At 43.0% G+C, this 27,336-nt stretch overlaps 1 protein-coding gene across 5 annotated transcripts in view; it reads left to right on the top strand.

Moving 5' to 3' along the window:
- The window catches only part of LOC106748580 (protein FAM102A), a 51,569-nt gene that overhangs the window by 8,389 nt on the left and 15,844 nt on the right, over positions 1-27,336 (top strand). The window contains exon 1 of one of the 5 annotated variants that reach the window (XM_014627247.1): positions 22,339-22,397. The exons of the other annotated variants lie outside the window; for them this stretch is intronic. The gene's annotated coding sequence lies outside the window, so the exon portion shown is untranslated. Of the gene's footprint in view, positions 1-22,338; positions 22,398-27,336 lie in introns of those variants that run through there. 5 annotated transcript variants of the gene reach the window in all.

Genomic DNA, 27,336 nt, shown 5'->3' with positions numbered 1-27,336 from the left:
GGGGGGGGGGGGGGCGTAGCGATGGAAAATCGTTAGGCGCATTAATAGAAATTCCTTCGGCATTCGCGCGAATCAAAAGTCAAATGTTGCCAAGAAAGAGAGAGAGAGAGAGGTCTTCATGGCGAAAGCGTTTCACGCAGGAATTGTAAAAGACGCGCGATAAGGGATTTCGTGGCTAAATCCCATAACTGAAATGAAAGAGGGACAGATTTTTACGATCGTCCCCAGTGGGGGATTTCGGTTCCCATGAAGTATTTACTTAGAAAGTCGCGAGGAGGTTTACAGGAGGGACAAACGGACGGGGCAGGAGAGAGGAAGGAGGGAGAAAATTAGAAGGAGGATAGTGTGCGACGATAATGGACAATGTCCTGTCGTATACAGTGTCCCTGCGTGGAAGTGACCGGCCGCGCTCGAGGACCTGACACCACTTCATAACGTGATGATGAGGAAACGCCCGATTACAACGCTGCTCCGGTCCGCGGAGCATTATACATTAATATTTCTGCGTGTACCAGCGCGCGAATGATTATGTTGATGTTCGCTACGGAGGCGGGACGTGTCGTATTCCCGTGCGCATATTTGCCGAAGGGACGGGAATTGAAAGCGCGAAGGGTCGGATAAAGGGATCACCCTGGGATCTCAGTTGTTTCGTTTCACTCGGCCGGCTTGTCGTTACACACAGTATCATTCTTGTCCGTTTACAATGTCTCGTTGACGATCTGCACGACTGTTTCGGCTTATTCGTTTCGTTGAATAATCGCGACGAGATAATTAGATTTCATATTGTGATGTTGAATGGATCTCACTTATTTCAGGCTAGGTCTACAATAGAGTTTTAAGCCTTAAGCAATTTACCAATTACCATTGATTATTCTTCTATAATTCGATTATAATTGGTCAATTTCTTAAGGCTTAGGGTTTAAAGTACCTATTGTAGACTAGGACTCAATTTTCCTTTTCAAAATGACCGCCTGAACGAATTGTTTTCGATTATTTGAGACCGATACTATGATTTGTGAAAAATATTAAAATATGTTATTTTTTTACGTCATACTTCTCGCAACGTATTCTATAATTTATTACATACGCGGTGTGGCGCACGGAGAAGTACGTTTTTGCCGCGTTATGGGAAAAATTGGTAAGAGTTTACAGATGTTAATCCGCGCGCGCAAACTTTCTAATTAATATTGCTCCGCGTCGTGCCACATTTTTCTACGTTATTAATTTTCACATTATTACTTGGCGAGATCCGCGTACGTAAGTTACATACGCTGATATCCCATATATCTTCACTAAAGATGTAGAGTACATTTTTCACGGTTTTTACACACGAGCTTTCGTTACCAGGGAAACGAACGCATTTTGGGCGATTAGTTTAACGCATCAATTATCGATGTGGTGCAAAGTATTTATTAACAATTAAAATTTTGCATGTCGTCGGTTGCCGCGTTCTCATTTTAGAAACGGCGCAAACTGAAACACTCGTGTTCCTCCCTCGGCTAAGTTGCTCTTAATGATGGATACTTCACCGCGCGGCGAGAGCTTAATTGAAGGGTTCCCCGGGAACGCTGTGAGCACAAAATTGATCCAGTGTAACGCTCGGGTGAAAAACAATAGAGAACGAAAATATCGTGGTACTTGTTACGTGAGTTGTACTTTGACGGGTTGCAACAAGATTAATGTAAAAAATCTCAACATTCGTTAGGGAATTTTACACGTGGGGTCTTGTGCACAATACTTGATAAGTCGTGTTTTTTTCCTTTTGCGAGCTCGTTGGTCATGAATTAATATTGACAAGTCGTACAGAAAATCTGGAAAAAATCAAATAGCGGAATCTAAAATGCAAAATCTCACAGTCCAAAATTACGTTTGTTCAAACTTGGACGAACGTCAATGTGCAAACTATCTCAGCTTTAACGTTGCATTTCTAGTTACATCGCAAACTCGAACTATGCATCTATCAAACTGTGACGACGTTCTTCCGTTAGGAAGTCGTATCTGTAATCGGGCAACTGCAACGTTTTCCGGGGACACCTTCAATTACGTAATACCGTAACTGCACCGCGCTCGTTTACACGGTACGGTAGCGGCGCGGGATCGATTGTTACGCCGCATATATAGATGTGCAATCGATGAAAAGCGAAAGTATCGGCCAGTCGTCGTCCAAACTACGAATCGTCGTAACACGCGATTCTGCTCGGCACGAGGCACGACGGGCGTGAAATTACAGGTATCGGAAGAGTGCGCGGCTGTTTATAACGATATTAGCCGCTCAATTATCAAATGTGCATAATTTACGCGAGAGCCGCGGCAATGTCCCATGCTGCTGGTCGCAGGAAATTGCGAGATTAAATCGCGATCCTAACTCATTCGGCGACATCAATTTAATTATCGCGCGCCTGCATCATTGTAACAAGACAAGCAGTTGCATAACATTGCCGAATAATAACAGCGATTATTTCCGTTTCTTCTATATCCGTGTGAGTAAGGAGAAACGCTATGTTAATTAACACGCAAGATACAAATATTTCGCAGCGGCGGTAATGAATAAGAAGTATCGATTACAAAGAGTTAGATTAAGAAGGATAACAAATTCCCGAACGGCTGAGAAACACAAGCTTAAATAATTCTTTCTTCTCTGCCGAGTCATTTGCATTACTTTGAGCAATCTCATCTCCGCTTGTTTTATAATTAAAGCCGTCTCCTCACAGAGATCTCGTTTCTTCACCGTCAGATATGATTCGTGTGTCGCGCGCGACTATTTCCGCGTTGTAAAACCACATCGACTCTCTTCGAGACGCGTTGAGTTAATTTCGCAAAATTACAGGAAACTCCAACTTGTTCTTCGTCGGAGAGAGAGAGAGAGAGACGGGTGCACGGCGACACTCGATTTTGCGTGAACAAACTGATAAGTAGTAACGGTAATTTATAAATGGGCTACTCCTCCCGGGGGCAACTGTTCTCGTCTCAGTCACTCGATCGTAATAATCGTAATACTCGATGCTTCGTGCTTCACCCATTCACACGCGTTCACCATAAGGAAGTCACGCGCGCGCGCATATACGCAGAAACAGGGTGTTCCTTCGCGTAGGCGATCGCGCGCTTCGATCGGTCCAGCTTCCTTCCAGCGAATCGTCCCAGCCTTCCACGTTCACACTCTTCGTGGAAACTCTCTATCTCGCCCACGGTAAATGAGAAAACTCGTTACTCCGTATGATGAAGCGTTCGCGTAGCGAACGCCGATGAGAAGACGAGAATTTCACGTACTCGCGGAAAACGCGTTTTCACTGGCTGTTCTGCGAACTCGAGTGATTAAGAGTTTTCGAGAGAAGCAGATTAAAATAGAAGCCGATGAAAGATTGCGAGTATACAAATAGCATTAACACGAGGAGGCAATTTAGCGCGTGAACCTTAGTGCGACTGCTTTCCACTGAAAAGGCAAAGTTGCGCCAAGTTTTACTTCACGCTCGCCAGGTGAAGACCGGACGGGTCTGAAGAACACGTCCGGCCACTTCCCATTGATGGATATCGCCCGGAGAGGTGGCATTCACGTTCGATTTCTCCCGTTTTCACCGTTCGTTTTTCGCCACGTCAGACCTTCGAATTGATCTGGCATTAAATCCTGCAGCGCGTTTGCGTATCCGACAACGTTTGAACAATCGTTTCGAATATATCCCTAGAAATTAGTGAGAACGCGAGATATCGAGGATTCAAATCGAATGTATCGGTGCGAAAGTAACGGCCGACAACAATTGCCGACTCGCGCAATTATTAATAGTGGATTGTAGCTTGATAATCTGTAGTTGGATGTGCGCACCGGTGTTTATACTTGGAAACACTCTGGATCTTTTAATGTTTGAGGTATTTGTACTTCGAGATATTTATTTTCACTGGTCGTCTCTTTCTTTTCGTACACGTCTGTTTCGCAAAATATTTCCCGAGCTTTACGTATACCGTATTACGTAATGTTCTTTTTCTCTTTCAAGTTTGATTATCGAAACTTGAGATACTGGAGAGAATATCTCGTAACCGTTGCCAGTTGCAAATAAAAACATATTTCTCCGGGAAATATCCACTTACCTTTTTTCCTATCGACCGAGTACAAGTTTTCGTTCGGACCGGACGTATAGAAGAAATCCACGATTAACGAGAATCTCTCTCTCTCTCACTTGCTTTTTCGCCAACGCTTTGTTGCGCCGTTCCAATCCGACTTTCGTCAGTCGCGCTTTAACTTTGTTGAGCGTGAAAAGCTCCGAGGCAAGAGTCGTTATCCCACTGTCTCTTCCCTCTGTTACTTATACATTTCGATCTTCCACCTGTCCTGGCGCATTGTCATCTCTCGCTACTTCCGAGCTATGGAAAATCGACGAACATACCGTCGGAAGGAAACGTCGTTTTTTCCTTCCGCGCCACTTCCTACCCGTTCGAATATTCCAAGCTGCCGTTGTCGTTTATTTCTGAAAATTGTGGCCGCTGCGCGAAAGTAGAGCAGACGGCAAAATTTCCAGAGCGATTATTTTGTTGGTTATGCATCGCTCTAATAAAGGACAATTGTCACTGAGAATTCGACACGTTTCCCAGTAATGACTGAAATATTCATCATCGTATTTATACAATGCAAAATGGCGCTAGAATGTATAGAGAAAAAATGTCTTGTGTAGATGGTTGAAAATATGGAACGGTTTAATCGAGGTATCTGTAACACGCATTCTTCGCTGAAGAGAATTCCGGGTTTCGCTGAATATTCATTAGATCATCCAGAACGCATCCTTCGATAGCGCGGTTAGCCGAAGCCTCATTGTCCCACGAAGATTCGCGTCGATGACTTGCAACGCGCGAGCGGCTCGTGATATCGAACTCTCGAAACTTAATGCGGTTGAATGGGCGGTCCAGAAATTCGAATGGTCGCGTGATACGGGCGGGCGTTGCCGGAAACTGAATTTCCCCAAGACCTTGTTAATCCTTGCCACGTACGAGTTGGCGAACTTTTGCGGTTGTTTCTGATACGCCGAGAATTCTAAAGTTATTACTCGCCTAACTAACGACAGTGCAAAATGAAGATTATTTCTTCGCCTGCTTGTAGACAGGAAAGCCGAGAAAAGTTGTGGTGACAAAACCTCCGTGACGGCGCAACTGAAGCGGAAGCTTTCGCTTTTCCGAGCTACTTCCATTTCGTTCCATGAAAGAAATTTAATCGTATCCTCGGCGCGATGTATCTCTCTCGCAAATGGAACGCCGCTATCTTACGCCGTCGAACTCTTTGCTGAGAGACCGAGGCAAGATGAGAGATGTTTGCAACCGCGAGCGACGAAGAAGCAACCTCCATTTTCCGGCGTCGTTATCTGCAGAATAAAGCAGGAAGCTCGCGAACGAGGAGAACAAAAAGCTACGATGAGCGTGGTGCCACGATGGCAGTAGCGTATTAAAGCTCACCAGGACCCTCTGCCAAACGATAATCCGGATTGCCAGCATCGATTGCGCGAACGAACACGCCAGACATTTCTGTTCCCTTCCGTTGACCTTGAACACCCACGCAAATCCGTTCAGCGCGTTCCCACAGCGTATATGTGATTGCAATTTCGAGTATGATCTTGGTCGCGATCTCTTTATTACAACGGGTCGGTCGTCCCTGGACAAACTCTTTCTTCCGTAGTTCCCCTCTGTAGATTCCATCTCTCGAAACAATCGCTGCAAATCGTATTTTTTATTCGACCAAGTCGAGAACTGTATCCTCGAACTCTGCCCGATCTTAACCGCGCGTTTTACATCACTGCAAAAAATTGCGCAACAATTGCGTCTCCACCGAGGAAATTACAGGTTCTCTCTGTTTCTCTTTCTTTCCCTCGAGATCGCGCTTAAATTTCATTTGCAGTTCTTATTTTATCATTTTTTAATTGCGACTAATTTTTAGCGGCTATTCTTGAGTTTAGTAGCATGGCCTGCGGAGATTTATTTTCGTTCGGATAAGTGGTCGAGTTCCGCCGCCGGCACAATTTGTGTACCACGTAGATTTCAAGTATTGATTAGAGAGAGAGAGAGAGAGGGAGAGAAAGAGAGCGAGAGCCAAACTCTTGGCTAACCTTTCTTCAGATTACCTTGAAATATTGGCGACACATTCGGCCGTAAATCATGCAGCCTCGATCGTTTCTTTGATACGACAAGTTTAATGAAACTACGACAAACGACAATGCAAAAACGATCAAATAGATCACGAACTTATATAGAATTAATATGCTTTGTGAGCGCAATCGCATTTCAAAGTCGCGTCTTTGCGAATAATTTTTGCAAAGTTTCCAATAAATGAAATAACCATACAATGTCGAAGAACGCTACGAGAAAAATGTTTTCCCATCAAATAGTGAATCTCTATATATACAAATACGCGAAAAACGTGTATGAGAAGCAGAGTGCTGATGAGAAGCATTGTCGGTATGGTTAAACGTCGCAATGTTAACTCGAGAGTTAATTTGAGTTCTCACTCGAGCAATTTCCACGTGTACAAGTAACCACCGGTGAGCCAGTTACAGAAACATATCCTTCAACACTTCGCGATGTTTGTGCAACCTTGGCCGATATTTCTATCCAGGCCGGCCTTGAAATATCACCGGTTGCACGTGAATATGAATTCTCGTCATTCCTGGTAATTCGCAATGCAACAAAAACTTCCCGATAAAACTCGCAAAATTCTCTGTCATGTATCTCGAGGGAAAATCGCGATTACGATGCTTCAGCCTGCAGGTGCAAACGTCATTCTTCGCGAGACAGTTCGTTACGTTAATCGCGCAGTCAGGAGCGACGTATCCGAAGGTCAGTTACAGTTCTTAACACGTTGAATGCCACGGGGGTCACCGGTGACCGGCGCTATGATGTTACTGCGTTTTATTAAATTACGTGTGACGTATAATTAATTGCATCTACAAAATAGGTTGTACAGCCAGTAATGAGCTAATGAAACAAGCTAACAGATGCGTATCTTGAATTATATTTATTTACTGCAGCTTTAGTAATTTAATTGAATCAATTAGGCGTTTGTACGATCGATGGAAATCAGCGTGGCATTCAACGTGTTAATAAGAGAAGTATATGCGTGGTCTCCTTTCGTTAAACAATTTATACTATACTCAAGTGAGAATATACACGGAACAAAAGGAACTTCTTTTCGCGGCGTAAAATCAAGAGCAGCGATTGCGAGTGTGACAACGATAAACAACAGAATCGTGGTGAAACTTACGTGAAATATATCGCGAAGCTTTTCGGATAGTTCAGTTAGAAAAGCAACGCGTACAAAGTTCAGCTTTGAAAAACATCCTAAACTCTATATCAACGTATATATCTGTTAAAAATGCATAATGTTGTTGAAACTGTGCTTACGTCTTTTACACCAGATGACTTATTTTACATTTTATATTCTTCTTTTGTCCGTTTTTAATTTCAAAACGATTCGGTCGCGGCAGAATGATGATTTGTCTGAAACGGGTCTGGCTGGTGGCGCGTTTTGTCTCTTCTACGAGGGCGACCCGCGCGTTAGACATTATTTAGCCGATAGTCGAGCGACTTATTGATTGCCCGGTTGTCGCACACGCACGCTCAAGCTCGCCCTCACATGCTTGTTGTACACGCGCGTAAATATGACATGTCACGATATTATCGTTTTCGATTACGCGCGAACACTAATTAACAATTCTTCCCGCCAGAGACGAACGACTAGCCTAATACCCGATGTCTTCGTCCGCACCGATCAATTCGTATCCTGTGTTGCAAACTCGCACTCTCAATGTGCAATTTTGGAAATTTCGCTTCATTCTCAGACTATATTCACCGTCTCATATTTCACCGTGCTTCGTGCCTTTCTCCAAACTCGGACCGCAGTTATGTACATAGAACTCGAGGCGAGTATTCATCATACGATGCGATGTGCGCGCGAACGAAACTCGCGAGTCGTGGCATATTAACAATGTTTTCCTTATCTTCGGGCTCCTTTGACGTTGCCGGAGCGTAACAGCTGGTAAATGTCAGTCGTTTGGCGGCGCGACCGCTTCATCGGCTGTAAAACATATGTGCTCGCCTTACCGCCGCCGCCTTAACCGCGAAATATTTACTGCGCAGACCGCGAGGCGTTTCCCGTCCTCTTCCCGTGGGAACGCTCGTCTTGCCGCGACAACGATAGAAAAGAAGCGCGAAAGTATTTCTTGCACCGATGCAAACGTCCACTCGATCAATCGTTCCCGCGAGGGGTAGACGTTAATAAACGATGTGAACTCAATCTTCGTAAAGGTGGGTTCAGACCAAGCGAACGAACATCTGCGATCGAGTCCGAAAAAGAGTGTGGACGAACATTGGCGAACGTGTTCGATCTATCAAAGAAAATGCGTTCGTCCGTGTTCGTCGCACTTGTTTTATCTGTTTTACAGAGGGTCCAGACAAAGTCACGTACGAGCAATTACAATTCGTTTATTGATGTTCGACACAACCATTCGTATAAAATTACCTAAGATGCCTGGAATTTTTTATAAATAACTTTCAATAAATTAGATGCACTATAATTTTTTTTGCTTTAAAAGACAGATGTTATTCATCATCGGCGTTTTTGTTTCATGCCTTTTTTCTTCTTAATTCTGACATTGATATAAAATGCTTCACTTGCGACTATTAATTTTACTCCTCCTATTTTGCACGACATTTTTTTTCATTATAGTATTAAATAATGCATCAATCTGCTTCAAAAGAGTGAGCCGGAACAACAGCGGGCACTCGAAAAATGAATTCTGATTGCTTGTTTGCGTCCCTTCGTGTTCGTTCGCTGTATCGACCTATTCGGACAGATCGAACGAACACGACCGAACATATTTTCTTTGATATGCCGAGATGAAATACGTTCGTTGGTGTTCGTCCATGCCCACTTACAGCGCCATCTATATGTCGCAGGGAAATGATGAAAATGGAGATTTGATCAAATCTCCATTTTTATCATCTCCCTGCGACATATACACTAACTTTTTCTAACTTGTTGGCATAATATGTTTTTTCGTACTCGTTCGCGATTTGTTCGCTAAGTTTGAATCACTTTTCATGTTAATTAATTTCCGTTAATGCTCGCATGTATTCATTCGCATTTGTTCGTGCTCGTTCGCTTGGTTTGAACCCACCTTAAGCGAAATAGGACGCGGAATTTTTAACGAGCTTCCACACACACACATGCGCGCGCGCGCGCACACATAATGCGCACTGGCATCGTACATACTGTACTAAATAACGAGGAGTTCGATACAACATAAAATGTGATTTATACGTGCGGTGTATGTATACCCTGAGAAAAACGGTAACCTTTTCGCGTTTGCACTTGTTGCACTTAGCTGTCAACGTCGCGCGATCGCATCGACGCGAGTCACGCTACTAACGCGTGAACGAGTATTTGTGCACCAATTTATTGATTCCACGATGATCCAACGTCCAACGAGGTGTGTGCAATGAAAACTACATAAACTACACGCGCGTTACTCCACCGTTTGTTGTAATTACCGAGACCAAATAGAGTATCGCCGCTGTATATCTATTTTTAATTACAATTCACCTTCACTTTACCTCTCCAGTTTGCCTATACACTTAAAACAATAACAATAATTAAAGAACAAAAAGAATATTCCGCATTTGTGTGTGTGTGTGTGTGTGTGTGTGTGTGTGTGTGTGTGTGTGTGTGTGTGTGTGTGTGTGTGTTTACGAAATATTAAGATATCGTATTTTTTTTTTAGCTATATTTTGGTAGCATTATTTTGTAATCTGAACTCTAACATACAAGAGAGAATCATACTCTGTAGTCATTTATATCCCCATGATGCTTGCTTATCATTATCTTGTAATGGCTGTAAATAAGATCTGCTCAGTATTTTATACCACACACGGCACAGCCTGGGGAATTCGTACGTACTATTTTTCGTTCAATAAAACGTATATATTAGAGTCACGCATAGTAATATAATAACTACCAGTGGCAAGCCATGTCGCGTGTAACACGTTATAAAATTGTAAACTTTTAGTAGTGTACTCCAATTTTTCAGTTAGGTCAAAGTTGTTACAGACTTGATATAATAGTACTATATTTGAACTTTTATTTTGCATATCATACATGTTGTATATTCAGAATATTATATAAGATATTAATATTTTATATAATAAAAATATATTATGTAAGATATTAATATATATAAAAAACTTATAGAAAAAGGGAGATAATGTCTTCTAAAAAAGATGAAAGGACGTATCTCTCTGTGATATCGCAATTATGTTCAACCCCTTGGTTAACCACAAACATCGATCTCTATAAAGTTTATCTATAGTAGTGTCGGTAAATAGCGAAATAGCGGAGAAAGAGAGAAGGGGGGGGGGAAGAGGGGGACAGGATATGGGCATCGTAATATATCGCTTCTCGGAAGGAAAACAGTACGTCGTTTTTCGCGATACGGATGAAGAACTAAATCCATAGAACACGGATAACCGTTAACAAATAGCGCACTACCGAGATCCAAAGCCTTACGCGATTGATTTACTTTGCATTTCAACGAAAAAACAGATTAAACACAACAAACATGTCCACATTTGTTGAATCCCTCTTCGTAGAATTATTTTAATAAGTCATAATTATTTCCTACGATTTGTATCTCTTGTTAATAAACATTCGAGAGAGTGCTTTCCAAAATATTTTTATTATTAAAATATCGATTTATTTATTGCATGGAACACGTACAATCCATTTGACGCCAAAGGATTAAGAGATTAATTTCACTGCTTTAAAAGCGGTCGATTTGATAAAGATTGAACGCTATATGTTCGACGAACTTGCAAAATGTATGCCGTAAAACAACACCGAAAAGCATCCCAAATTTTGTCACCTGTTATTTAGTAACATAATTACTGCGTTGCTGAAACATTTTATGCATATTGCGATCAAAATAATCTTGTCGGTTAAAGTGTCCGGAGCTTTTTATTGACGTCGATTAAAATTACCATATACGGTGCATGAAAAATAAAACTGTAATACTACCTTTTGCGTAATCTTTTCATTGTTTTATATTATATTATATATCTAGGTAAGCGCGCAGCACATCACGCGTGCGACTGATCGAAAACAAAAACGATAACTGACATTAATAGTTAAATCACGCGTGAATTTTAATACACACATGAAATGTTGCCGATGTGGAAATGTCGAAATTGACATATTTGGTCTTGTCCATGAAATTACTTTCACCCGTTAATGCTAAAAAAGGAATGGAGGAAAAGAGAGGGAGAAAGATAAAATTTTCCGATTAAATAAAAAAATAACAAGTTGCTCCACCAGAAAGGAGGAGACGCGGATGATCCTAGATGTGACGTTCCGCCGAAATATACGAGAATGTCTTCCGTCTCTCGTAACCTATCAGTTGCGCAAACCGTTCCGAGGAAGGTATTTCGATAATTACTGCGTGACGCGGACCGAGTTTCGTTGGCGGCCTTTCGTAATCTGTTACATGTACGCTGCTAGTCGTGTAACGTCGTCATAATCGAACGAATACGGACGAATTCTCTTTTTCGTGCAACGCTACGCGGCCTTTCGCTCGCGCGATAAAAATAAAATTCGCTCTCGCTCGACGAACTTGGTGGGGCGGAAAGGGGGAGGACGTGTAAACTCACTTCTCGCGCCGGTGATATCGTGAGGTTCGGACACGTGTTTATTATCGTTATTCGTTTTACGCTTCCCGATGAGCAATGCTCGCATTCGATTTTGCCAACAGCAGGTGATTCTTCGTCCCAATTACGAATTTTCCGCAGCCTCGGCCTAATAAAAAAATTATGAAACTCCTACACGAGCCAACAATTGCGCCAATTTTACGTCAGAATCAATCAGCTGATTCGACAAACTAGTAATGTACGAGAGTTATAATAGAACTTCGTCGCGACTTGAGTATCGAAGTGAATATAAATCGCGCTGACAGCTCAGAGTTCAATGCTACAGAGGCGTGAAAAAATCATCGCTGAAATTACAGTCGTGATAGTGACGTAAGGTATATTTTTCCGCGTCTATAGAGTCAAGGAGAAACGAACTCATCGATGTTACAATGCATGGGTCGCCTTAAGTTCCGCAAGTTTAACGTGTTGTATCGCTGTTACGGTTCTCGTACATTACAAGTTGATCGAATGAGCTAACCGTTCGTTGGATAGGAGACCAGGACAATTCGAGAGCTCCCCGGAGATCGTGGAAATTCTCCGTGAGACATTCAGTATCTCTGAGAAATTCGGTCTACCGTGACGAAGTTGTTACGTGTCGTGTAACATTTCCTACAGCAATTTTTTTCTCTTAAAGAAAGAAACAAAATTTCGGGAGGTATATCTTGATTATGATATCACCTTATTTATCCACGTCGAATTGCACTAATATAATTGTCAGCGCGCGTTATTGATATTATTGATCGTATTATTCCGCACGGTGATATTTTTTCTCAAACAGCTGGTAAAAATAAAACAGAAAGACAGAGAGAGATTTTGTGGCGATTTTTTCCCTTTATGCTGTTAATGTCAAACGTCGCTGCGTCAGTTCAAAGTCCGACATCACATAACACTGCGTGATTTGTGTGAATATCATGGTTACGCATTTTACACTTGACACCTGTACTGAGTTTCTCTTTCCACCTAATTAGCGTGACGAGAAAGGTCGTCTTAAAGCGCACAATGGAGATCGCGATGTCACGCTTTTACAGATTGGTCTCACTTTTCTCGTGCGCGCACGCGAAGGAGTAAAAGAGCGCACTTTGCTATTAATCCAAATGAAAATAATCGGAAACGATACAAATTAGATTAGCGGCTAAACATAGGCGACGAACGGCTTCTCGCTTTTAATTAGCGCGAATTTTATCTCATCGTAACGGATCGCGCGCGGGTTTTCTACGGATGAAAAACCGCAAACTGCGATATTAATTATCGTCATATGTTTTGCACTCCCTGCGTCGTTAGTTCAAGTCTCGTTTCATTATATTTTTGTAGCATGTAATGCTCATTTTCGCCTGTTGAAGAAGAAACGTCCCGACACACAGTGGGCGTATCGAGCTAAACCTCTCTGATTACAACGTCTTTCGTTTAATTGCACATGTTTTTTTTACAACGACACATTATTTATGTCGATGGTGCGGCTAAAAGTCTCTGTGATTGATGTCTTATTATTTTACCGATGATGTATAATTTTACGCACGTGATATTGGAGATCAGGAATTTTTTTCCGAGATGTTTACGCATCATTGAGACGATAATATCACGTTTCGTGCGTCGTTTCTTTTCTTGGCGATCAAATGCACGACACGTCTCATCCACGTATGATCTAAGTTGCAATAAATCGCATTTAAAGAGTCCTTGCACGCGCCATTTATTCGTGACGATCGCCATTAATAGCACTGACACAGCAAGTGCACACGTGGGCTGATCGCCTCTGATGCTGCAACGAACATTGAAACGGATTTTTTGCGACACGAAAGCACGGCTTTTGATATAAAATTCGTCGCGAGCCCGATTTTTCGAAGTGCGTCGCAATTTTCTGTGTGTATATGTGTGTGTGCGTGTGTGTGCGCGCGCGAACTGCGTAATATATCTTCTTTCTTCGACTTTAATGCGATTGATATTCGAAATCGATTAGAACCTTCTTCCGACCGACATGACTAGACTCCCGTGAAGCATAAATCCGGAACGATATCAACAGAATCTTCACACCATGGAAAGTTTTGATTACGTGGTTATTTTAAGACCGAATCGTGTTGTTGACCGCCTCGTCGACTGCCACATGGCGCCGCAGAGCGCCACCGTATCTAACAACTTCAAATTCCTCGACAAAGTCTAATATCAATAAAATCGCGCGTATCAGCTTTACGAAACTTATAATTATAGCAGAGTGGGCTCACACGATCGTAACTGAAGAATCCCTTCGACATTGCTTGCTTTTGCATTTGTCGTGATTAAGTCGCATTTCTAATCACCCGTACCGGAAAACGTTTCGAGATGTTGCAATCGAGGAATTCGTCGTTAAAATTAAGCGAGGATGTTTAACACATCGGTCCTGCACGCGAGTCCTATTTACACGACTCTACTTTGGGATTTTCGTTCAAAACGGAAAATTCAATTAGCGCGCGTGTGCGCTCACTAAGTATTAATGTCCTTTGTGCCGATCGAATGACACGCTCGATCGATTTGCAACGCGTTCGTACCGCGATTCGTACTCGCGTTCTTTCGTTACAGCGGACGAACGCGGCGGAATTCAAACACTATGTTAGATGCGAAACCGCCGGACGATAAACCGATTTCGAATCGGTAATTAGCATTATGGTAGGCGGGAGTCGATTACGCAATACTCTTCGATCAGACATGGTTGAAGAGCAACGTTGCTCGAATCGCGGTCATGGAAATAGAATTTATATTTAGACGTGTCACCGAATTTATATTAAAACGACCAACCTTTTCTTTCGTTTTGGGGTTGTGATAAAATGTCGAATAAACAAAAAGAAAAATGTCGCGTTCGAAAACATTCAAGCTTCGTTTGATATTTTAACGATTGATTTTTTCACGGATGTTTCAGCGATTATGTAAACCTGGTTCACGTGATGCTTGATGCAATTCTTGTAAATACTAACTGTTCCATTTGAAATCTCACGCGAGTCGCGTAAATTTTGAAACTTACGAGATACAAAAGAAGTATCAAGGTCTTCACATGAATCAGCACGATCTTTCCCCGACATATTTTGGGATGTGGGATTCGATAAAACAATTCCACGAAATCCGCGGAATATCCTATATATGCGCCTCAGACGATATGCAAATTATCATCTCGCGTAACCGTTTTTGTTTGTTTTGCACGCATTTCTTATGAAACCGGCCGTAATAACAACACTCGACATTGTAGTCAAGCCAAGCAGAAACTTCTTCCGTCATTATCGGACCTCGAACGATGTAATAATACCATAGCCGAGAGGTGTAATTAAGGATGTAACGTAGTTATCTCGACGCGATCAGCCTTTTCAGAATTTTCAATTGTCAAACGTCAATGTATCGTCTTTTCGTCAAATTGCATTCGACGCGGAGCACATAACCGCGGTACATAAACAGTCGAGTATATACATAATATAGGTAAATAACGTAGCGACGTCAAATATATTTTCCACAATTGGATTAAGTCACGGCGAAATGGAATCGTTCGGGTTCTGCTTTCGCTCGCCGTTTAGCCGCGCGTCGTTGAACGCTGGTTTTACAAATGTCCTCCGTGCACGCAATATCGCGCAGCATAAGGGATGTAATTTCGACCAACAGCTTATTGATTCAGTGTTATATTCGTTGCACAATTGCGCGCGCGCGCACACACACATTTGAAATGGTTCGACTCGCGTATAGACGTTCCGTCGGTGTCTTCCGTCAACGTTACCTTATCGAACCACTTTTAGGCGAATTAGCTTTTTCCTACGTGTATGTCACATTGAAGTGATTTTCTCACTTGAAATGCACCAGCAGTAGGGTTATACGGCTTGCGTACGCTTATCCTGTCGTATTCACTTAATTTTACGGCATACAAACATTCGTCGCGGCGATCGATACAGCGACTGTAATTGGATCGTCTTTGTAATCGGTCGTATTGACATTGACGCTGTTCATTTAATTAATAGACAGAGGAATCGCTTTGTAAAACTTACTACCCTTGGTTGATTGGTAATTGCATCGAGGAGCCCCTTTCAGAAATTTTTTTTCACTTCTTTCGACTAATCGGTAAAATGGAGTCGCGACTATTTAGAAATTTTCCGTTCACTTTATCGGCAGTTTCACCTTCCAAGAGTGGCGGTTCCGTGCCCGTCGTAGTTTTCAAATCCGAGCACGTAGTTCGCGTAGAATTAGCTCCGAGTGAAACTCCCTTTGAAAATGGCCAAGTTAATCTAAGGTCGCGATATTTCTATAACGAAAGACAGTGACGCACGTAGATTTACGGGGTGCGCAGCGGTAAAACGTCCGGTGTTACTCGCGAGTAACGTGATGCGCGCAATGAGGAACAATTTTTCACGATTTATGCATCCAAAAAACTCGCATATTCTTTTCTTAATTAGCGATCGCGCGGTGCGACAAAGACGTAGCGGTCGTCCAAATTAATCCTCCATCTTACACGTTGTGCCGCTCAAGTACGAAAGTTTTACATACGACAGCGAATGAGACTTAAACTCGTTTACTGGCTGTAAGATTTTGCCGATAGGAGCGCCGAACCAGCAAAGTAATTTCGACCGCACCTGCGATACTTTCGATACACCCAAGTGTATGGTCATTTAAACCACTCCTAGAGACATCGAGACGTGCGTCAAAAAATTCAAGACTAACGACCAACGTAATTTGGGAGCTCAGTTTGACTTGTATGCACAATTCGCATACATTTTCCATTTTCTTTTTGCAAGCGTGCTAACTGCACAAAAACATGATAGAGAACACGATTAAGTCGCAGCCGTTAATTAATTCATCCACGAAACGGTTAATTATCAAAAATTTTTCTATTCAGTGACATTTTCAGATAATTATCGTTACGATGTGTGTTTTCTCGTCACGCATCTTCCAAAATCTAAACATCCCGAAAATTGGCACGTGTTACGACACGTGGCGCTATATATTACGCTAATAATAAATTGTATCTTATAGGTCAAAGTTTGAGTCGGTACGAAAAATGCGTCCTTTTATTGAGAGACCGCGTCGGGAGACGAGATATGTAGAAAAGGTCGAGGCGATCCTCGATTACACGAACGGTGCTGGAAGTGCGAACCGGTCTTTCAGCCTTGATTAGAATGTCGAGAGGCGCTTTGGCATTGATCCCAAAGTCGGTTTCTGATTTGTATCGCTTTCACGGCACGGCCCGCTGTGTTACTCCACTGTAATTTATACACGCTGTCATCAATTTCGACGTTTGATAGACGCCAGAACGTCGGTACGCGAGAGCTTCGTTCAATCGGCGATAACATGGTGAATCACAAATTGATCAGCCGAAATCGACGATTTATGTTTTTCGGTAGACACAGGAATGCAAATATCGATCCATCGCGTTCGGCGTTTATTGTTTCTCGAGTCGCGCAAGTTACTCATTCATTTGCGACGCCACGGTGGCGAAATAAAAACGCACTATAAAGAAATGCGCAGCTCGCCGATTAACGTCACTTTCTCTCACGCGGTAACGAAAGTACAACTTCGCGGTGCTTTTTTCGCACTTTTCATTCCCATGGCTGAAATCACACACGCCGTCCGTTGGAATTTCTGTGTACGTATTCGTACTTATAATCACGTTACGTAAGATCCTCTGTACCGAAGAGCAGGAATTCACATGGCAGCGGTAACCGTGACGGGCCGATATGTACACGTAATAATCGAAAATAATTCGTTGTGAATCGGACGAGAGTTGTCCGATGGTGAAAGCGCACCGTGTCGTTCGTTTGTGGCATTGTTTTCAAGTGTCGCACATGCGACGAGAGTGGAATTCGAGATATAGTTGTGTGTATTGAATTAAAATATAAAGTTTAAACGAATAAAACTGTGAAATAATAGGTTGTTGAACATTCAATTCGAATTGAATATCCATTTTTAAGAATGCTTTTAGCACACAGATCCTAGAAATGAAATCAATAAAAACCATGAAATAAAAATTCACGAGGCCACTCGCGAACAATGCGAATTGTTCGCAAATGGCCTCGCGAACAATAAGAATTGATACACGTCACGCTCTCTGATAACGTATCGCCTTTTATCTCATTGATTATTACACGATCTAAACAATTTCTCGGAATAAAAAATTCGCATGAAAAAGAATCTTTAAACCTTCTAATTAATATACTAACTGATGTAAAATTATTAAATATACGTTAACGATTTAATAATTATGAGTTAACGCGTGAAATCAGTTTTCTCAAAAGATGTAAATTAAAATAACAGATTATTTATATTTAGAAAATCTGAAATTCTTCGTCGTTTTTAAAGATATATACGATCGTCATAAGACCAACAAAAGTTTGCTCGTAACCTTCGAGCAAATTTCAGGAAGGAACACTTCCTCCGGAGCAGGCGGCTTGCGCCTCCGTCTATAAGCTCGGAAGTTAATTAGCATTTAATTTTAGCACGGCGATCGCACGTGCTAACTGGCCGCCGTCGCTACCGGAAATGGTACCGAGAGCACACGTTCGCTTTTTTATATGACCCTTCCGTAGAAACCCGTAACGGTCGATTTCGATCATGATAATCGCCCGTGTCTCATTAGGGTCATAATGAAACTCCTCGATTCGCGTTTAATTTCTTCATTTTTTATTTTTTCATTTTTTCACTTTCTTATTCTACGTTATCTAAAGGATAAGGGAAGTAGCAACTACACCTTAATTGTATAATTTATTTAAATGTTTTCAATGTCAATTGATTAATCTCACGACATTCGAAACTTCCGCAAACTATGCATCATTTTAAACGGAATTAATTTCGTCCGAACTTTTACGAGATACGGGATCGGTAGAAAGTTTTCATCGCCGCGCGAATTTATTCGATGAGCAGGTAAATATATCCTCGTGCATGTAATGTGTGTATATATGTGTAGTAGATAGGTGCATCGGTAGCTACGAGTACATATTCTCAGAGAGCGCCGAGGAAACGCGGAAACTCGATGACATGAAGAAACGTAAAGCGAGCAAAAAGTTTCCAGTTACACGATAACGCAGAGTTTCTCGATATATCTCACCGCATCAATAGCTGCGGAGATTATTTATGATTTTATCTTATCGATGAAACGCGTCTCGATCAAAAAAAACCATTTAATATGAGTAATATGTAGAGAGGCGGTTTAATCATCGGCTTATACCGAAAACGTTAGCTGCATTTGCTTAAATTTACGTCGCTGGATCGGTCTTGATTAATTATTATTAATATCTATGATATATTATTGTTAATATCTGTATAATGAATAAATAGTTGTTTGAGATATTAATAATGTAGCACGAAGGATATCGTAATAATGATTCGCGTTATTAATATCTCGGATAAATAAGTGAAGTGGTTGGATGTGGTTTAATGCTTTCCCATATATAAATCTGACGTTATCCAGCTGCAATCCTATTTGTTTTGTCTTAAGCAGGAATTGCCGATCAAAGTGCAAAACCGATCCAACCACACCGCTCGGAATAAGATAAAGAAAACTGGTCGCGTCGAACAGGTGTGACGACGAACGAATATCTCGTCACGCGCTCCCTCGGCTATATAACAATTTTGCAATAGAGTCGCGCACACAGATACATATTTTCGACTGGTAATTGCATAATCGCGTCCTCGCATTTTAACAAGATGCTGAAGCAGAATTTTTCAATCGCCGATCCTTTTTCCGTCTCACCTTCCCGCGTCTAGCGGAACCGCTCGTATTGCATATTTATTAAACCGTGCTGTGCCGAAACGAATCTCGCGCGACGCTCGCGGATGTTTATGTCGCGAAATTGCGTGTAGGAATTCGGAGTCGCGTTGGAACAAATGAAATTTTGCAGTTCGCGCCACTGAACGGCGCCAACTCTCGTGTTCAGCGCGAAATGCAACGCTTCGTTCGCATTATCGCAACGCAGGTTAGTAGCAGAGGTAGTGTACCCGCGTTATTGCGATAACAAAAGCGAAGCATGAATATTTTAACGCGCATATAATAGATGGGCTCGCCGCCTTGCGGATAACGGAGCCATGAAACTTTAAACGTCCGGTTATGATGGACTTTTTCCTGTTCAAACAGGGGTCAATATGGTTTAGTAAATATGATTCTGTCGCGTGTGTGCGCGCGCACTCGTCGGTTTACGAGCGGATATTTGCGGACGGAGGGCCTGTGTTCGCTTATTTCCGTTCTTGAATTTCTACCGGGAAATCCTAGAGTGAAGCCAGTATGTACTAGCACTCCGAAGAACTCGGGAAAAACGTATTCAAAAACCAGCACCGTTCTGCCGAGAACTGGAGATATCGGACGATATCTGTTTTAATGCCGAGACATTGCTCGTTATATTCGCTCGTTAATTACGAACAAACGTCACCTCGACAAACTTTTTTTACGACTCTCGGATACGTATGTTCACGTGATGACAGATGAGAGAAAAAAAAGAGATTCTTATATAACGCCTTTTGCAATCGAATTTGCATATCGAAAAGATATCGACGACGAAGAATACATGAATAAATGACACAGCTGATCGCGGGAATTACGAAATCCGCGAAAATGTGCAACGACGCTGTTAACGTACGTGGTATTACGCGCGCGTTTAAACATATCGATTGCGATCAGCTTCGATCCGGCGCGCTCACCTTGGCGGGCTCACGCGCATGCTTTCCGTCGAGCTCGTGTGCGATGCGATTACGCGGAATGGCATAATGATGTCAGTCTGCGGCTGACGATGCAGACGGGAGTTCACGGCCGTGTCTCCCTCGATCAGACTCGAATTTTGCATGCTCGGTGGGGAATCCTCCACGATTTCCTTCATGATATGGGCGTCACCGGCGCGAATACAGCCCGCTTATTATTAGCTGACATCACCGCCGCCACATACGTTCCTCCTTCGCGTTGTTTTCGCCTTCCGCAGCCGTCGACAACGCAAACATATCTGCGAGCTCGCGACGTCTGTACAAACAATTAACCTCCGCCGTATCGCAGGTATCGCCGTCGCGAAAGAGGTGAAACGCGGCGAGTGACTTCTTCTCGCTGTAAAATTCGACTCCGTTCACGGGATTTCGCGCCAGTGACGAGAACACCGTTACATGCGACGTAAAGGAATTCTGAGACTTTCATTTGACATATATATATGACGCCCTCCCTGTTATTTTCGATCGACGGTGTTTAAGATGGTCAAATTTATGCAACAGACGAAATCACTCAATTAATTCGGAATTACAAAGTGGTGGTGTCATAAGAGACTCGAGTAAGACGATTGTTACGTATCCAGTTGATGAAGAAACCGAATCAACAAGTCGAATCGCGCGCAAATAACACGAAGATCTGTATTCTGACCGCTCACTTAGCACCGAATGCGGTCATCTGACTGTCAAGCTGAAATAACAGTACACGTAGCCTTCGTGTAGGAGACAAATAGAGCTTAGAATCACAAGCGTCTCCATTTAACGCTAAATACGCGGCCGAAATGTGGAATTTTGCGCGTCCCGTGAGCTCTCGTCCAGAATCAAAGCGGAGTGGGACAGCAATTTTATTGGCCCTGCTTCATTGACGTAATTCAACATTTTGTGGTGCGATAAGGCTCATTATATGTCAGTGACGAACCGCTCTGTGGTGGCAGTTTGCGCGCGACGGTTAAAATTCAACGCGCGTGTCGTCTCGTTGGAACCGCGAAGACTCGTCTGAAAAGGAAGAAAAAAAGGAATGAGAAACTCGCCGGTGAATTCCCGATACGTTACGGTGGCTCGTTTACAGTTACGCGCGTTATTCTCCAGTTACGGAACGGTTTTCCGCGGCGCGGATACCCACGCGGTGTACTCGTCGATCGCATTGCGACCAGCCGCAAGGAAGGCGCGTTAAATTCGCGAACGCGCCTCGGTCGAATCCGGGTAGTCATTTTTTGTTTCATTATATCCTCTGTCCAATTAAGGCTACGTCGCTTATAATTACTTTTGGCGGGTCAAAGTCGACGACTACGCATTCCCGAGAGCTCCGTTTGGACAAGTTCGAAATATCTCGCGCGCGACAGTAGTTTCGCTCAGTGGCGTGTAACTACGCTCGATAGTTTTATTATCGTGCAAATAAGCCGCTCTTTATCTTGAAACGCTTCCTGATGTACCGTTCGACGTCCGTACGTAACGGAGATCATTATGCATTCCGCAATAGAACGGTCAGCAGTGACGAACCGCGCACGATTTTCTTGCGTTATGATTTCCTCGATCGAAGGGAAACTCTTTGACATCGTCGGTACGAAGGAGCGATCACGATGTAATGGAACACTGCGCGGAATTAGTCAGGTTATGCATTTAAAATGTGAGAAAAATAATAAACCGTGTGTATAAAAATAACACGTGTAACGTATGATTATTTTGTAAGTTTTTTTCCATTTCTTGTTCTTATGTGAGAAAAAAACTGTGGAGCGAAAAGTACAACAAGCACCGATCATTATTTTTTTGCTATCATCGTGCGTCATGTCGTTCAAGGTAAAGTTACGATACGGAAACATCGCCGTACCGCGTGAACGCCCAACTCGGATATTTCGGTACCCGTTCCGACTAACATACGTTGTATATCACTGTACGTGCAAGGTGAGGTCAAATATAGCTGTTGACTTGACGTTGAAGAATCTGACGATCGATTTGTCTCCGATTAGAGCGTTTCGTATAAGCCGCTATCAGCCATCACCGGTTTGAGCATGTAACGGGTAAGTAGATACCTTTGAACGAAAAAATCGAATGCGATTCTGCGTCATACGTAATGTGGAACAAATATCTAAATACATGTCAGCGTTATTTATACAATTCATTAGCAAACACAGTCTCGATTGTACGTTTTAATTTACATACGGCGTAGAAAGATTAGACTCGTAAAAAAGCGTCGCGTATCACGAGGTGACACTCGATATATCCGTAATAATAAGAAAAAAAAATACTTTTAGCGAAGAATTCTGCGAGATACTTGGAATCTTGCTAATCAGAGAGTCGAAAATTCACAGTGTGCGAAAATGCCGTTTTCGCATTAGAAAGTGAACAGGCGAAGATCGCGAGCGCGTGCGACGCGCGTTGCAAAACCGCAAACGACATACAATCTCGGCAGCCTTGAAACAGCCTTGCCCACGGCTAATGCAACTGTTGCAGTCGTTTCTCCTGTACCGAGTGTCAAGTGGCGGACGAAGAAAACGCGCTGGGAACGTTTCGTACTGCTTCGCAGCTCACACTTTACGGTTGTGCTCTCTCGATAAGAGACTTCACGCGACTGAAAGGGTCGTTACATGCGACGACCATTTCTTTACTTTGCTCTCGCCTCGCGATCGATCGAGTCCCCATGTTTCGGGCAGCGCTTTTCTCTGAATTCTTAAATTTAGCCGCGTATGCAACTCCGCGTATCTCTCCGCGATTTCATTGGAAATTCCCTGTAGCGTGTAACAAGCATTTGGGTTTGGAATCGGTCGAGAAAATCCTTGCTCCACTATTATCCGTAGTAGCGCACGCACGGCAGTATGGACAGACGGCGTTTTCGCCTTTTTAGAATCGAGCCCGCACTACAGTCGCCAAGCGCTGACGTATTTGGAACGATTCGCTTAAACCCAGCGAGACCACACTGCAGTGGTGATCTTTCATTTCGTATCGCTGATTTGTTCCGTTCGCGAATTGCTCCCGGGTTCTCTTCGCCGGATTTCGACAAAACCATATCTCGTTTTGCAAAGGAAATTAACTAGAACGGAAACAAAAAATAACTCGTTATTCTGGTCTCCGTGGAAATTCTTCCCCATTTATCCGCGACTGTCTGCCGCGACTGATCACATCGGATAATTAAGCGTTCCCATTAACGTGACAGTCCTTGGACACTCGTTATTCTTATCTGCGCGCGCGCGTGCGTCTTATCTAAATAAAGAAAGTCGGTTCTGACAAAAAACGTTTCAGTCTTTTAATTCGACGAAAAGAATCTACGAGTCGCTCGCTCGGTTAAAATCGATCGATCGTCTCGCAAGGCGCGACACGACACGCACGATAAAAATTCCTCCACTCCCCTCTTCCCCCCTCTTTCTCTTTGTCCAATGTAAAATCCTGCATTATATCGCGCTCATCCGATGTGAGGAACAAAGCCGCGCGGAGAAACGCGTCGAACCTTACCGAGCAATATCAGGCTAATAGAAATCAGCGGACGCGTAATGGGGTGACCGACCTGTTGACATCTGACTGAATACCGAGAGAGCGTATCGCGGCCGCCTTAGGTGGGACCGACGATCGAATTACGGTGCCGAAGAGGCTGAATTAAACGCACGGTCGGATCGGCTCGAATAATACGAGCCTGGCTGCTTCTTCCAGCCTTGCACGTCGCAGCCTGAACACGTTGAGCGAAATCCGATAACGCGTAAAGCCGGTAACTGATAATTAAGGTGCGCGTGTACGACGAGGCCCCACCGTGTCTCGCGAAAGCTACTGTCGCGCAAATAATCGGGCTTTTCGTGTAAATCGCTCATTAATGGCTGTAATAAGTAGTGCCACCTCGCTTTCAACTCAAGGTGGTCGCACCGCCTACGCGTTCGACGATGCGATTCGATTTATTGCAGCATTATCGACAGAGCTTCGAAAGGAAGAAATTGAGTGGAGAGACGAGATGTGCGTAAAGCGCATTCAGATATCCGCGACATTAGACTGTACCACAAAATATAAATACGGACTTTCGCGGACGTGTAAAACGTAAGGTTTTGACTTTCGACCTTCCGCCAACGCAACGTGTCACGCGACCGTTTCATTAGCGGCACTTCCTAGTATCGCTTTGACGAACGGCTCGCTTATCGATCAATCGATAAGTTTTCTACAAACGCGCACGTTTTATTATGGGCCTACGTTGCTACGAGACACCGTTCTAAATCTAACAAAAGACAAGTATCAGGAGAGAGGGTGATGGTGAAGGTTAGATAAAGCCATGCGGCGATACCTTTCCGCATGAGATGCACCGCGACGTCGATCTCGAGCTCGCGCAATCGTCCAACTTGCGTGGACGTATACGGAGGGGAGAACGTCTCAAGGCATAAGTTGTGTGTGACGGGAGAAATTAATTAATAAATGTTAGGCACGCGCGTCTGATTCCGGGACTGTGAAATTAGGCTGGGAACCAACCAAGTGCGCGCCAAGTGTAATCCGTCGCGCACGAAGGAACACGTTTGACGCGCTCTTCAAGAATTAATTCGTAATTCGTTCGAGGGGAGGTCCAGTTAGCCGAATTCCGGCATTTCCGACATGGCAGTAGCATCCGCGAAAAAAGCAATCTGCGCCGAGGAGAACGACGCGTTCAGTGTTCCGGTTTTCCACGGTAATTAGCTCGCGGTGAATCCGCTCCGGCCAAACTTTGGCCGCAACTACGCGCGTTCGACGCGCCGCGCGCCCTCTTCGCCGTTCAAGTATTGACCCGATATCCATCGCGTCATTCGTCACATACTCTCACCGCAGTAACGTGGTGTGTGCGTGCGTGTGTGTGTGTGACGTTCAACTAATAAAATTCTCTATCGGGATAATGAGCAATCCACAAATCTGCGCACACGCGTCGCTCTTCCGGAGAAAATTCTACGGTATCGTTTTTCTCTCGGTCACGTCGGATACGTGTGAAAGAAAAGTGAAAAGTATCGGTGAAAATAAAAAAGTGACGACATTCTCTCTCTCTCTCTCTCTACACACACACACACACACGCGCGCACGCACACACAAACTGCGATTTCGCTACGTTGCTTTCGTGCGAATATGCGGGTGATAAGCGATTCACGGAGATGAATTTTCATATTGCGCAACGTTCTCTATCCGTGATGATTTGGAGACAATTTTACGGCCGTCGAACGGAGAAGAGAGATTCGCGATAACAACGGAATTATTGGTCGCGACATTCAGAAGCGTTTCATTAAGCATATTTTCTGACGCCGCGCGATCCATACGCGCCGGTACCATTCCCGTCGCATTCCGTCCGCGCGAATACCGAAATTCAACGGGTTCCGCCTGGAAGCGCCGTGGCACAGCTTTACTTTCGCCTACGACGTCAGCGAAACGTTTACGTTATCCTTTGTTCATCCGTGTTCCGGAAGAAAACGAGCGTTGCCTTGATAATTCCTAGCGAATATCTTCCCGTATACACACGCGCGCGCGCGAAATATATATATATATATATAGACCGTGAAATTTTTATTATAATTTTATTATTATCATGAAATTAATTTTACTTTGTAGTCCGTAATATGTTTTAATTTTCCTACTAAGATTAGAAAGTGTGATTTCTTGACTTATATATATATATATATAGACTCGTTAATTCACGCTTTTATGAAAGCACCTTGCGTTACTTATAAAAATTCAATCAACCATTCCATCTATTACGTTTTATTGCATTTACATGCTCACGTTTCGCTATTCAGAACAAAATTGATAAATCCACAAAACATCGTCGTTGTCACGTGGCCGACGCGATGAGTGACACCTTTAAGCCTCTGGAAATGGAAAACATTCTAGAATTATAAGCGCAGGGAGATTACGGGCACATTATACTCTCTGGAGAGAGAGAAAAAGGAGGAGGACTGCGATTCTTTTCATTCGCAAGCGGAGAGGACAATGCACCTATACGAGGCTGAATCGAGCGGAAGTAAAACACATTACATCAATACTTACAATCGCGGCTGTGTTGAATGTTATTTCGTAATCCAACGACGTGATATCTCATCACGTTCGTGCTCGTCGTGACAAATATCTCGAGAAGAGGATCGCGGTCTTTTCCTTTGAGATTTTCTCCCTTTCTCGAAGACAAATGCAAATCACGATTCACGTCGGAGATGCGATTTCGAACTATATTAAAATATGACATCGAAAATGATTTGCAACGATTTTTACTTGATATATCGATGACTTTCGGACACCCTGTGATGCGCCACGTATTATCGCGATACAGATCTCAACGAAAATGGGATTACACGCGAAGCGTGTATAGATAAGTCGAGTTTCCGGCGAAATAAATGTGGTCGGCTTTTCCGCGTGAGGAATAAACTAAATTATTAGGATTGATTTTTGTCAGATTTGTGTAATGTTTTTGAGAGGATTACAAAACTGCAATCTAGAGCTCCATCCTTCGTGCGCGATTTCGTCCGCAGTTTTTCCGTGAAATCTCACGTGTTTCGTTCATCGAGCAATATGCTTTACGATGCGTTTACGTTACCGTTGTTATCGCCATAATGACACTGATATCGCTTTATATATCTCGACCTACTGTCCTAGTTTGAGCTCGACTATCTCGTGATTTTCTTACCATTTTTCCCTTCAGAATTTTTACAACTTTCCACGAACATTCTTTCTCCAACTGGACAATTTCGTATGAACAACACGTGTTCTCAGATAATATCGCATCATGGCAAACGAAACCCCTTAATTTGATAGTGAGATAAGTGGGCACTTTATTCTCATTAATGTTTGTACGGAAGAACACTATCCATTCGTTATCTCGCTACCGAATATATTTCATTTATTACCATGAAATAAATTTTATTTTTTAGTGCGTAATATGTTTTAATTTTTTTACTAAGATTAGAAAGCGTGATTCCTTGATTTATATATATATATATATATATATATATATATATATATATATAATGTATATTATGTACA

The sequence above is a fragment of the Dinoponera quadriceps genome, unplaced genomic scaffold, assembly GCF_001313825.1.
Source record: "Dinoponera quadriceps isolate SergipeBrazil2010 unplaced genomic scaffold, ASM131382v1 scaffold2791, whole genome shotgun sequence".
Lineage (NCBI taxonomy): Eukaryota > Metazoa > Arthropoda > Insecta > Hymenoptera > Formicidae > Dinoponera > Dinoponera quadriceps.
This window is presented reverse-complemented; position numbering and strand designations above follow the sequence as displayed.